Genomic DNA, 13,455 nt, shown 5'->3' on the forward strand with positions numbered 1-13,455 from the left:
GCATATTTTGTATGAGAATCTGAAATTGTATTTGAGTAATAACCTTGCTCTGTTACTCTCTAAATAAAATCATTACCCTCTCTTCAGTATCTGCATTTCTCTCTTTACAATTATTTTTAGTTCTGTAATTTTCATTCCAGGTTTATTGGCTTTAGGTTAAGCAGTCCTTGTTTTCAAAGTGTGTTTGGGGGACTCCTTAATATTCTTTTAAAGGGTCTGTGAGGTTAATACTATCTTCATAATAATATGAAAATGGTATATACTTGTTTTAATCTTAGTTCTCTCACAAGCAATAGTGGAGATTTCCAGAGATTATATAACATGTAACATGTTGAATGTGGAAACAGTTTTGAGAATCCAGCTCTCTTCTTTTATGTGAGCTATCTAGACATTAAAGAGATTACAAAAATGTAAAACAGTGCCACTCTTCTCACTAAATTTTTATGTGTAAACTACAGTATTTTTCATAAAAATGTTATTTATGTTAAGATATAATGAGCTTATTGTTATTTTAAAATAAATGAATATTTAAAAAATTTCTCAATTTTAATTTTTAATATGGTAACTATCTATAAATGTAACTCACATAAGTTCTTTGGGGTCTTCAATAATTTTTAAGATTGTTAAGGAGTCCTGAGAGCAAGTTTTGTTGATTCTTTAAGTTCTTTATATAGGCAAGTGATTGAGTGTTTCTTCTGTAATTCTTACTGTATATTCGTGATTGATTTATGGTATCTAAGCCTCTTCTTGTTACATTCCTTCTTTTATTGGGTAAATTTTCAGTGTCATGTAAAAAATGTGTTTATTATATTGGGCTTTTACCTTATCCCATTTATTTCATAGACAGAAAACAAGTAAAAAGGATAATCTGATGGAGAAAATTTGTTGAGCAAATTTTGAGGGATATATTTTATGAATAAATGGATCCTATAGCAATTATATTTTAGGTACACATCTGTTTTTGGGCGAGTCTCAAATTCTGATGAGTTGTACTTCAATTAATTGATGAAGGGTACTGGATGAGCATTGAGCATTTTCACAGCTATTAGGCAGACATAGAAGTATAATTATCTAATAGGGTTGTGTGGATTAGTCATGGCTGGTGGTCAAGATGGTGGACAGAAGTGTGGAGGGGCAAGGCAAGTAAGACTCAGAAGACCAGATAAAGCCGAGGTGAGCACCTGGCTCAGGGAACTGGTAGGTTAAGGTTATTACTCTACTTTTGGAAAACTTTGAGCTTTACAGTCAGGAAGAGTTCTTTGTAGCCATTTCTTTTAAAACTTGATAAGAGCTTTGCCTTTCATACTATGGTAGTTTGGATCCCTTTGTATAGCACCATCCACCATTGTTTTGGGTTAGACAGTAGCTAGTTAATTAACAAAAATGTGTGAAGTAGCCACATGTGGGACAGTGGAGTGTAATGGGGTCTATGGTGATTTAGAGAGTGCATCATCCCCACGTCTAAAGGCATTCAAATTGAAATGAAACAAACAAAACAATATTACATTAAATAAATGGTTTTCAGTCTATAGTCTTTCTATATCTGTTAGCTAATCAGGGAAAGCTAAAATAAATCAGGTTGTGGAAACTGGGCCTAAGGCTTTTTCCTTGCCTTGCTCCCTCCCTTGATTGATTAGGTAGGAATTCTGGGTGCTGGAATAATAAAATGTGACTTTTTCCCCTATTCACTACCTTGATAAGTGTACTCTTTTTGGGGAAATGATTTAAAGCATATTTACATATGTTTTTGGTTTCTTGTTATAAACATTTATAGAATTGGAAAACAAGAAAGATTTCTGAAAAATGTTCTACAGCCAGAGAATTTGCATGAATCAATATCAGTGAGGTTTGCTCCTGACAGTAATCATTCTGTTAAAATGAAGGTCTTGGCTATTTCTCCTGGTTATGCTTCTGTAGATTAAGATTCATGTAATGTAATAGATATTTAATTAAAAAACAAATTTTAAATTAAAACATCTATTGTTTGTGGGCATATCTTCTGTTTCAGTTTTATATGGATTTCTAGAAAGCTTTTTTTTTTTTCTTTTTTAAATACTGGTTTATTAAGTTGGATTTCTTACTTCTTGGTGACTGTTTTATATAGGCAGTAAAAGAAAAGTTGAAGAAGAGAAGTGCCTCAGTTTCATCCAGTGATGTCATACACCTTGCTATATTTTTCATGATTTTTTATAGCCTTTTGACATAGTACTTTATCTCAGTGGTGAGGATCTATTTGAAATTTCTATTCTTTTTGATCCACTTTGTGAAAATTCCAGATTATTTAGAATATTCAAACCATGTTATGACAAAATGTATCTTACTATTATTAAAACTGAGCTACATAGCACAGGTTCGGTTATACTGACTGAAACTTACATTATTATTTTTCACGTCATACAGTTAGCCTTAAGGTTATTTATATGCCATCTAAACCATATGGTAGTTGGTTCTTCTGTGGTAAAGTCTGATTTTGGTACTATTGAACATGTTATATACTCTGTTACTATGTAGCAAATTCTCTTTGAAACAATATAAGATTATTTATAGATTTTACTGATTTTTCCCACAACCTTTGACTTAATGGACTGAAATCATTCCTGGATTAAATTTCAAGGGCTCAAATTAGATCTTTGGCTATTGAACTGATGCCTTAATATTGCTAGGAGAACTGGGATTGGTTGGAATGGGCTCTTGGTGGATCAAATAATTTTTAATGAATTATCAAGAAGTTACATTGCTTAAAGTTAGACATTTTATATGGGATCTTCAGTGATACCTTTATGTGACTGTGTTAGGCATTCGATAACTTACACTTTATTTTTTAAATTATTCTAGATGAACTCTATGACAGTTACTCAGATCACTTTTTCTCATACTCTACTTCTAATCCTTTGGCAAATCCTATCAGCTGTACCTTCAAAATATGTCTAGAATATGTCCACTTCTTACAAAATTCATTGCTGCTACCCTAGTCCAAGTTATCCTTTGTCACCCAGATTAATATAACCACTTAACTGTTTCCACCTTTGCTTTTCTGGAGCAGAGAATGGCAAATTTTTTCTATAAAGACCCAGATAGTAAATATTTTAGGCTTTGAAGGCCTGTGGTTTATATTGCAATTACTTAACTTTGCCATTGATTGTGAAAACAGCCATAGACAATATGTAAACGAATGAGCGGGGCTGTGTTCAAATAAAGCTTTATTTCCAAAAACAGGCGGGGCCAGATTTGGCTCTCAGGTCGTGGTTTTGTCAACCCTTTTCTGGAGAATAAAGGACATTCTCAATAGCAGCTAGCATTATCACATTAAAATCTAAGTCAGATCTGGTCACTCCTTTGCTCAAAACCCTTCAGTGGGTTTCTCTCTGGTTCACACTAGAGGCCAGTTTCTTTACTGACTTATAAGACTTTCTGTGGTCTGGCTTCACATTACCTCTCTGACTTCATCTCTTCCCCTCATTCAGCCTCAGTGTCCTCGCTGCTCCTGTAATGAATGTGCCAGGTGAGCTCCTTCTCTGGGCCTCTGTACTTGTTTCCTTGCATGGGCTGCCCTTCCTCCATATATATCCTCATAGTTCATTCCTTCCCTTTCTTCAGGTCCTCGCTCCATGTCTGCTTCTCACTGTGACCTCTCCTGGTCACCTTGTCTAAAGTTGCAACCCTCTCCCTCCCATGACACTTTCTATTCACCTTTCCTGCTTTCTTTTTCTTTTTTTAATATCTAACTACTATCTAATATATGTGATTCTTATTTATCGTGTTTCTTGTCTGTCACCTTCGTTAGAACATGGATTCATGAGGACAGGGATTTTTTTGGTGTACTCTTATTTTTCACTGTATCCATAGTGATTAGAAGACAAGTTGAGGGAGTGGCCCCTTATATCAGTCAACTTTTATTTGATCAGCTGTTTAGTATTTAAGGTCTTTTTTTTGTAAGATTTTATTTAAAAAAAGAATTCTAGGCTAAAATTAGTTTTCAAACAATCACTTTGTGTTGTAGTGTTTGGCATATTTGATATCCCATTTATCCTTATTTTGATTTCCTGTTTATCTAAAGGCATTGCCTGAGGGTATACCCTTTGGCACACTTTCTTGTGCTATTGGAATTTATTCATACATGTGTCTGTTTACCTCTTTAGTTTGCATAAGATGAAGTTCACTGTTACCCCAGCTCAGTTAACTGTTAAAGCATATGTTAGCAAATCACTTTCATCTTGGTATTTCTCTAAGAATATAATCTTATTTAACCTTTATTTGAAGTTTGACTGTAAGAAATATGATTTATTTGGAGTATATGGAGAACATAAATTCCTCTCAACATTCTATGTAAGCTGTATTGTTAGACACTTATGGACCTAGGCAAAATTAGTTTGATTCTTATTATTATTCCTTTTGCTAATGTGTGCTTTTTACATTGTTGTTATTGAAAGCCTTGTTGACTTTTTTCTTTTGTATTAACTGAGAATGTTGATGAGCCCATTTTCAGTACACTACATGGGCTTCTTTCTCTCAGTTCTTAATATTAGATGTAGCTGTGTGTTTGCTTATTACCTCATTTGGTTTTTATCTTATGGATATTGTGAATTATATAATTGATTGTATTAACCTCTTTAATTTTCTGGAAATTTCAGAGCCACATTTGGAGTCTACTACCAGTGTGCATGCGGCCTTTAAGATACATGTTTTGTTTGTTCCTCTTCTTGGTGTTGGATCTCACCTAGGCTTTCAGCAGCAAGTAATAGAATTCTTAACTACAGTGGCCTAAATAGTAATATATTAACTGTGTCATATGACAGGAGTTATAAACCTACACACGGGGTTGTTTCAGTGGCTCAGTGATCCAGTCTTATTTTATCCTTCTAGTCTACCAACATCAGTGTTTTTCTTTTTCTTTTTAGTTCTTAAGCTTGTTGTCTCATGATCTCAACGTTGTTGGATTAGCTCTAAGCACTATGTTCTTTCATTGTAGAATCAAAGCAAAAGAAGAGGAAAAGGGTTCTCTTATTATTAAGAATGAAAATTTGTCTCTTATGTTCACTCCAGTAGATTTCTTTCCATCAGGTCTTGTGTCAAAACGTAGTCATTATGGCCACCATTAGCAGTGAGATAAGTTGGGAAGGTAAAATCTGACATTTTCAGTTTCTGTCAAAGAAAATGGGCTTTGCAAAAAAGGAATATGTTGGAAGGGAATGACTGGGGGAGTCAGCACAGTTTGCCACAACTAGCCTAAGAAGTTGGCAGTTTATTTCCATTCACTGTAGCACACCCATATACTTAGACCAAATGAAGTAATCTCTATGGCAAGCATTAAAAGAAAGAAAAGAAGAATCAGATGTTGTGAGTAGTGAAAGGAAAAAGTAAAAATGTCACTTTTCCCAATTTTCCTTTTTTTGCTTCAGAGTAGAATAATTCTAATGTTCTGAGCGTTCTATTCTTTGAGTCTCATCAGTTACTGGGTCTTTGCCTTTTCATAGTGTCATCCCTTCTTCTTCCAGCTTCTCTCATCAGAGTGGGCCTGGCTGCTGAGTAGTCCTTCCTTTCCAAGGCTTTGTTTCTCATTGGCTTTTTACCCCAGTCAGAGAGGTCAAGTTAATATTGGCTCAATTACTTTGTATTTCTTAGGGAGTTAAGTTTAGTAAATCAGAACATTGTTTAGTCAAGGTTATTGATTAAGTTATTTTTCATTTATGGTACATTTTATGTCAAAAGAGATCACTTATCTAAACTCTAAACATTAGTATGGCTTTAGCATTTGTTATTCAAGGAAAGAAAACAACATTCTACATTGAAAAAAGAATCCCATAGACTGAATGGTACTGGCCTTTATCATTTATTGTCACAGCTCCAAGTTAGTTCTATAATCTTACACATAACTTTAAGGAATATTCTGTATGTCTGGCTTCATCTTATTTTTTCCTACCTTTTTTTCCTCATTCCATTTTTTACTCTCACCTTCAAAGCACACACACACACATAAACACCCCCCCCCCCACAGTTCTTACTTAATTTTTAAGATTAATAACTAAAATTTAAAATTATCTTGTATTCTGCATATTTTAAAAGCCACTTTAAATCCTTTTTTGAATAATATAAGTAATAAATAAATAACCTATAAGATAAATATATCAGTTCTGTTTTTAATAAAGAGATTATAGTGTTATTTTTGTTTTTTGCGGGGGTAGATTCACCCTAAGCTAAAATCTCTTGCCAGTCTTCCTCCTTTTTTCTTCCTTTTTCCCCCCAAAGCTCCAGTACATAGTTGTGTATAGTTGTAAGTTCTTCTGGTTCTTCTATGTGAGCCACTGCCACAGCATGGCTACTGACAGACGAGTGGTGTGGTTCTGTGACGGGGAACTGAACCCAGGCTGCTGAAGCGGAGCACACTAAACTGTAACTGCTAGGCCATCAGGGCTAATTCTATAGTGTTATTTTTGAATTAACTGTGTCAGTTTTGTGTTCGTGTCTAAATTGGGATATCTACCATAAGACCATATTTGTATCTGCATTATAAACTGCAATCGAAAATGGTGAATTTGAAATGTTCCAAGTTTAAGGAAATATAAGATATGATAATAAATGCAGATGGATAATTCTTAAATATGCGCAGAACAGATATTAGTACTTTCCTAGGTAAGACTGATATTGGATAAGATGAGCTTCAGCTGCAGAATAAATTAATATAAGTTTACTCTTTTTATTTTAACAGATGGAGTTAAAAAATGAAAAGCAGAATTAGAATTATTAAAGTGTTATATAATCATTGAATCATACATATTTTTGTGCCAGAAAGATATATTATGTCAACTTTTAATGAGCTTAATATAAATAGTTAATACCATACACCTTTGTAAAATCTGATGCCAAAGGATAATTTTGCTTTCTTGGATAAAGCCTTATTTTGCCATTAGCTAGATTGGTATTAATTTTTTGTATAAAAGGTAAATATAAAAATAATATTTTCAGGGGTAAAGAAACTGCTATATATTTTCAATAAATTTTATAAGAAGTATAATTTAACTACATAAAAAGACTTAATACTAATTTAGATTTAGTTCACCTTGGTTTTAGACAGTCATATTCTGCATACAATATGTATGAGTGTTTTAAGAATTGGTAAAATACTTAAATCATAAAAGTTAGGGGAAAATGAACAAGTGATGAATGCCAAATGGGAAAAATATACCTTCACAAATGAGATCAAGTTGAAAACAAATTCTTGGATAGAACCCAAGTGCAAGATACCAATAAAGCTAAGTTGGTTATATTTAGTTTTTATAGGAAGAAATACTAAACAGCTATCAGACATAGTTTTGTTTATGGTTCGGAAATATGTAAAGGACAAAATATATTTATTGTCAACTGTGTTTTTCTCTTTTGGGATCTAGACACTAGGCATCTGGGCATTGAATTTACATTTAAAATTTTCATCTGTAAAAGGTTCTAGAAATTTCAAGTACTTGAGTAAGAAATTAAGAATTCTTGCTCAGTTGTTTTTCTTTTTTCATCTTCATCATCTGGGAGTTTCAGATTTGAGTATAAGACTCTTTAAGAAATAAACTACAACTGTATGATAAACGAGTTAATCGTAAAATGTCTGCAAGGCACCACAGTTGGAGGCTGACAGAAATATAACTCAGCAAGTATTTGTGGAAATGAATGTAACAGTCCTTATTGAGTTCACGTTCTAAATTCAGTTAACTTGTGTTAAGGGGTAACCTAAACTTTGTTTAGCAAACAGTGCATTTTATATTCAGAGGTAGCTTTATAATACTCAGTAAAATCAGTCAGTCATGACTGAGGGCCTGTGCGTATGTGCAAGGCACTAAGCCAGGTATTGGGGTGGAGGAGTCTGTCAGGGACCATAGAAATAGCCTCAAGTCACAGTGCCCACCTAGGTGGGGATAGATAGTAAGCACAATGAAATGTTGAACAACCATACAGGATGGCACTAAAAGATGTCAAAAGTGCCTAGTACAGACAAGAAATGATATAAATACAGAAAGAAGATGGTTCCCTCTACAAATCAGAAACTTCAGCTGGACCTTCTTGGCTTATCTACCTCTTACCTTTAGCAATTTAAGGATTATAAATTAATGTGTTTTACTGTCATTTATTCAACATATTTATTCAACAATATATTGACCTACTATGTATTAGGCATTGTTATAGACCCTTTAGAGATAGCAGTGAACAAAACAGACTGTGTGCTCTTAAGGTGGCTTACATTTGAGTGGCAGGTAGAGAGAGGACAGATAGTGAAAAAGTAAGCAAAGAAATATATTGTGGTAAGTACTGTGAAGAAATATAAAGTAGATTAAAGTATTTAGGGAGTCAGGGAGGTAAGATAATGCTGTTTTATAGATATCACAGAAGAGCTCTCTAATAAGGTGATATTTTATGAAAATCTGTAAGGCAAGTGATAGGGAGCACATGTTTATTTGAGAGGAGAGCATTACAGGCAGAGGAAACAGAATATGCAGAGACTCTGAGGTAGGAACGTACTTGGTTTAAGGACCAACAAGGAGACTGATATAGCTGGTACAGTTAGGGACTGGAGTTGGTAAGAGGGGAAGAAGGAGGTCATAGAGGTAGCAGGGGGCCACATCACATAGGACCTGGAAGAAAATGGGAAGGCCTTTGGGTTTTTATTCTGAATAAGATTGGAAGCTATGAGTTTTGCATAGAGTACATGTGAACCCACTTACGTTTAAAAGGACCACTCTGATTATTGTGTCGAGTACAGACCATAGAGAGGCAAGGGTAAAAGTAGGGAGACCAGTTGGGAATCTTATTGCAGCAGGTTTCAGGGTTGACATAATGAGAAAGGACAGACTTTTTAGGTATTTGCTGGTAGATTGTAGAGTATAATAGAAAGAGAAGGATTAAAGTTGACTTCTCTTTGCCCTGAGTTTCTAGTAGAATGGAATTGCAGTTGACCGAGATGGAGAAGACTGTAGGAAGAGCAGACTTGTTGCAGGAGAAAGGGAAGTTGAATATGGTTTTGGATGTGTTGAGTTCAAGATGTCTATTAGACATCTAAATGGAGACATCTAGTGATAGTTGGCTATCTGACTCTGACATTTGGGGAAGCAGTCAAGGCTAAAGCTATAAATTTGGGAGCTGTCAGAGTACAGATAGTATTTATGATGAGATGACTAGATGAAATTAGCTAGGGTATAAGAGTGAATGGAGATGAAAAGAGATCTGATGACAGCCAAAGGGCTACTTCAGCATTCAAGGTTGGGAAAATATGAAGGAATCTACCAAGGAGACTGAGGAGTGATTAGTGAGGGAAAAGAGAACTAAGAGAGAATAGTATACCAGGGGTCTTTCAAAGAAGTGTTTCAAAGAGGGAATGAGCAAGTGTATCAAATGAATAAGATTAATATTGAGAAATGACCGCTGGATTTGGCAAAATGAAGGTCATTTTTCCCTTGACAGGATCTATTGGAGTGGTTGGTAGTAATCATGAAAACGGGAGTGGAATAGAATTGAAGATAGCTAATATGGACAGGACTTTAGATTTTTTCCTTTTAAGAAGAGCTTAGAAGTGGAACAGCATATGGGAGCCCAAAGAAGATCTTTAAGGTTTGTTTTTTAAAGATACTGCAGTATGTTTAATATGCTATATGCTGAAGGGCGTGATCCAGTAGAGAGGAAAAGTGCAGGAGAGAGGTAGAATTGCTGGAGGAAAGAAGGGGTGGGATCCAATGCACAAGTGAGGGAGTTAACCTTGGATAGGAACTTTGGGCAGTTTATCCATAGTAACAGGAGACGAGGCAGAGGATGTGGGTAGGGTTGTAGCTAGGTTGATGTATGTGGTAATTGGAGGATGTGGAAGTTCTCATTTCTTTGCTTTTTCTCCCCCTCCCCAACCTCCTCTCCAGTGGAATTAAGAAACAAATAAGGTCAGCATCTGCAAGTCAGGAATAGGGAGGAGATATTGATGGTTTGAGGGAGAGATGAAGTTTTGCAATAATTGTCTGAAAATGGAGAGTAAATTAACTTGGGAATGTGTTTAGCTGCTCAGGTGCAGGTGCAAAGTAGGGGAAGAGTTGGATTTACCTGTGCTTCAGGTTTTCTCAAGTGAAGGTAGGTGAGGAAGAGAGGAGCAAATGAGTTGATGCTCCATGCAAAGGAGTAATTAACTGATGGACCATGGAATAATCAGGTAAAGAGGGCAGTCATTATGTGCATGGGCTGTAGGACAGTCAGAAGGTAGAAAGTCATACACTGGAGATCTGAATGGTGTTAAAAACTTGTTTGAGTCTTAGAGGGAGTGGGCAGGAAAGATAAAAGGTGATGCTCAAGGCATGATACTTTAGGCAATGAATTATGGAGACAGTACGGAATCTAGGTACGTTCGTGGCAATTAGGTGGCTGAGGTGGGTGGACAAGAACATTGATGGTGTTATAATTGAAAAGATAAAATGCGATATGCTGCTAACTCATTGTAGAATTTACACTCTTCTGGTTTCTGTAAACACTTCAATTTTATTATTAAGATACCAATAAAACATCTCTACTTTCTTAAAAATATACTGTTTTTATAAGTGCCAGATGGTTCTGAACGTACAAGACTCCCAAGTTTCTTTCAGTTTATGCTCCTTTGATCTGCTGTGTCAGTATTATTCAGGGAGCTTTGTTTAAAGGAAAAAAAATTTTTTTAAGATTATAGACCTGACCATGCCATTTGGAGGTCCACAGGCTAAATTTGACCTGTAGATACATTTTGTCCTATAGGAATAGTGTTATAAAAAGAAAACCTTGAATTTGAATGCCTTTATATGGGGCATTCCAGTTTGCCACAGGCCCTACAGTTCTCACAGTTCCCACCATTCATCCCACCCCCCCATCATTTACTTTTGTCTTATAATTTCCAGCATCTTTCAGGCCCCCTTTACTCATTTATGTTTACTGGTACTGTTTCTCAAGGTATTTGCATTTACAAGTCTTGCCTTAGACCTGCTGAATCAGAATCTCTAGAGCTGGGCATTAGTCATCTCTATTTAGAAACCTCCGTAAGTGAAGCTGATGACAGTCAGGTGGTGGTTGAAAAAGACAGATCTTACTTACTAGCCATAGATCTTGAGTTAGCAACTTAACCTCTTTGGTTTTCAGTTTTCTATCTGTAAAGTTGATATTAAAGTAATAGAGCCCCTATCATGTGGTAGTGGTAAAGGATAAGTGAGATAGTATGTAAAAAGGTACGTGTGCCTGGCACATAGTAGATATTCAGAAAAATGGTTTTCCCGTTTCATTTTCCTTTGGGAGTGGGATCTCAGAAGCTCCATTTCTCTAAGCAGGTTGAAGGGATATTCCAAGCCAACCAGTACAAAACTATTTTGACTGGTTTAACAAAACCAAATAATGAGTGGCTTAGACAGGGAAGAAGTTAAATTCTCTCTAATGTAAGATTCCAAACTGATCTGATGTTTAGGGGATATTCAGGGATATTTGGTTCCAAGGACTAGGTGCCTTCTTACTTGTTGCTTCCTCTTCCCTTAGTTTGTAGCACTTTCTCACATGGTCAGAGATGGTTTATCACCACCCTGACTAGGTTCCACCCCATTGGAAGGAGGAAAGTGGAGGTTAAAAGTAGGCACTTTCCTTTCAAGGGCATGGTCTGGAAATTTCACACACCTCATTGGCCAGAACTTGTCACACGGCTGTATCTAGCTGCAGGGAGGCTGGAGCAGAGAGTTTCTACCAGGGTAGCCATGTACCCTATGAATAGCAGCGGAGCATTGTCTGATATAGCGCCGGAAGGTAAAAGGATGGCGCAAAAAACTGGGCTAAGTTTCACTCGGTTGTACACAGGGTTGCTAGGAGTTGACATCTACTTGACGACACTAACAACAAAAAAAGCTATGTACGCAGTAAAAGGGTTTTAGTATTAAAGGGAAGAAAAGGAAAATAGATATTGAAAGACAGTTAGTGGTTTCTGCTGTAGTTAGTATTTGCTTAGTATATCTGTTCCATTCTCTAAGATTAATCTCTTGGTCATTCTGGCCTTAGAATTAGGGTTTATTGTTCCAGAATCTCAAATTAATTAATTAAAACAAAAAAAATATTACTTAGGTTACTTATTCCCTTTCAGATATCTTTTAAATCAGAGATAACTGGTCTTTTTCCTAAGTCAGAGTCTTAGTCCTAATGCTTAACTCACCTATGGAAGTATGAATCCTATCTCTGATAACTCAATTTCAACCTTACCTACTTTAAAACAATAGAATAATTCTCCAGATCTGGCCATGTTGGCTGAAGTCGATATAACCTTTTTTCCATTTAGCATCTTTGTCACCAAGATTTAAAGCATATCATGAGAAAGCTGTGTGTGTTGTGTTAATGCAGTCTCGTATCTACATTTTTTGTATTTTATTTTTCTAGCCATATGAAGTAGTTATTTTTTTTTTCCATTTTGCTAATGAGTTAACAGAGGCCCAGAGATGCTCAGCAACTTGTTTGAAGCCGCAAAGCCAGTAAATGGTGGAGGCAAGATTTGTATCTAGATTTTTATGTTTCCAATTTCTGTGATCTCATCCGCAGTGCCATACTGTGACATCTATGGATATCACACTATAGAATTATATCATATGCTTTTTTTATGTTAAGGACACGTTAGATTTTTTTATTATTATTTCTCTTTCTATTCTTTCTGATTTGTTTCTTCTTTTTAGTGTCATAATTTCTCTTTGGGTTGTAAAACCCTACCTTACTAAGAGACCCTTTTAACATAACTTGATAAAAACTCTATGGATAGCTTATCTTTATTTTTCCTCCTTGGGACTGACCTAAAAAGTGAACTACTTGTCATTTTGTTGACAATCACATTGCAGATTGCTTTTTTTGGGTATGTATTTATAAATTATTTCTGGTTTTGATAAAGTATTTTCTTTTTATTTTGGTACCCTACTCTTTATGAATAAAAAATGTACCCATTAGGCTAGTACATGAAAGATGGTTGTGAGAGAGGTGTGTTTCCATTTGAGGTTTTAGGGTTATACAGAGAGTTAAAGGGGATACCTAAAGTGTTTTATTGACAGGGCCTGGCCTACTTAATCCACTTTTGTCCTGGGTAGAATCTGTCCATGCATTGCTAGCCGGTTAGAAATGCCCCACTTATCTGTGTGTATTTTCCCACTTATCTTACCTGTATATTCTGGATATATTATTGTTTTGTAATATTAATCTATGTATGCATAACTTTAATATTTAAAGATGGTTTCTACCTAAGATTGTTAAAATCTTATTTGTTTTAACAGTGATTATTTTCTTAGGTATTTTAAGAAATTACTAATTTCCTAGTAATTAGAAAATTACTTTTGTAATTTATTTTAGAAATAACCAACACTGTAGGAAATTCTTCAAAAAGGAAATATTATCTCTTGTGTTAGGTTTTCATGACCCTTTGGAGTAAAAATGTTCATTTTTTTCCCCCTGTTTTTTGGTATA

General features: G+C 35.2%; 1 protein-coding gene across 6 annotated transcripts in view; it reads left to right on the forward strand.

Annotated features, from left to right (window-relative positions):
- Window positions 1–13,455, forward strand: part of PHF14 (PHD finger protein 14) — a 187,244-nt gene that overhangs the window by 36,344 nt on the left and 137,445 nt on the right. The gene's annotated exons all lie outside the window — the stretch shown is intronic.

This window comes from Diceros bicornis, chromosome 3, assembly GCF_020826845.1.
Source record: "Diceros bicornis minor isolate mBicDic1 chromosome 3, mDicBic1.mat.cur, whole genome shotgun sequence".
NCBI lineage: Eukaryota > Metazoa > Chordata > Mammalia > Perissodactyla > Rhinocerotidae > Diceros > Diceros bicornis.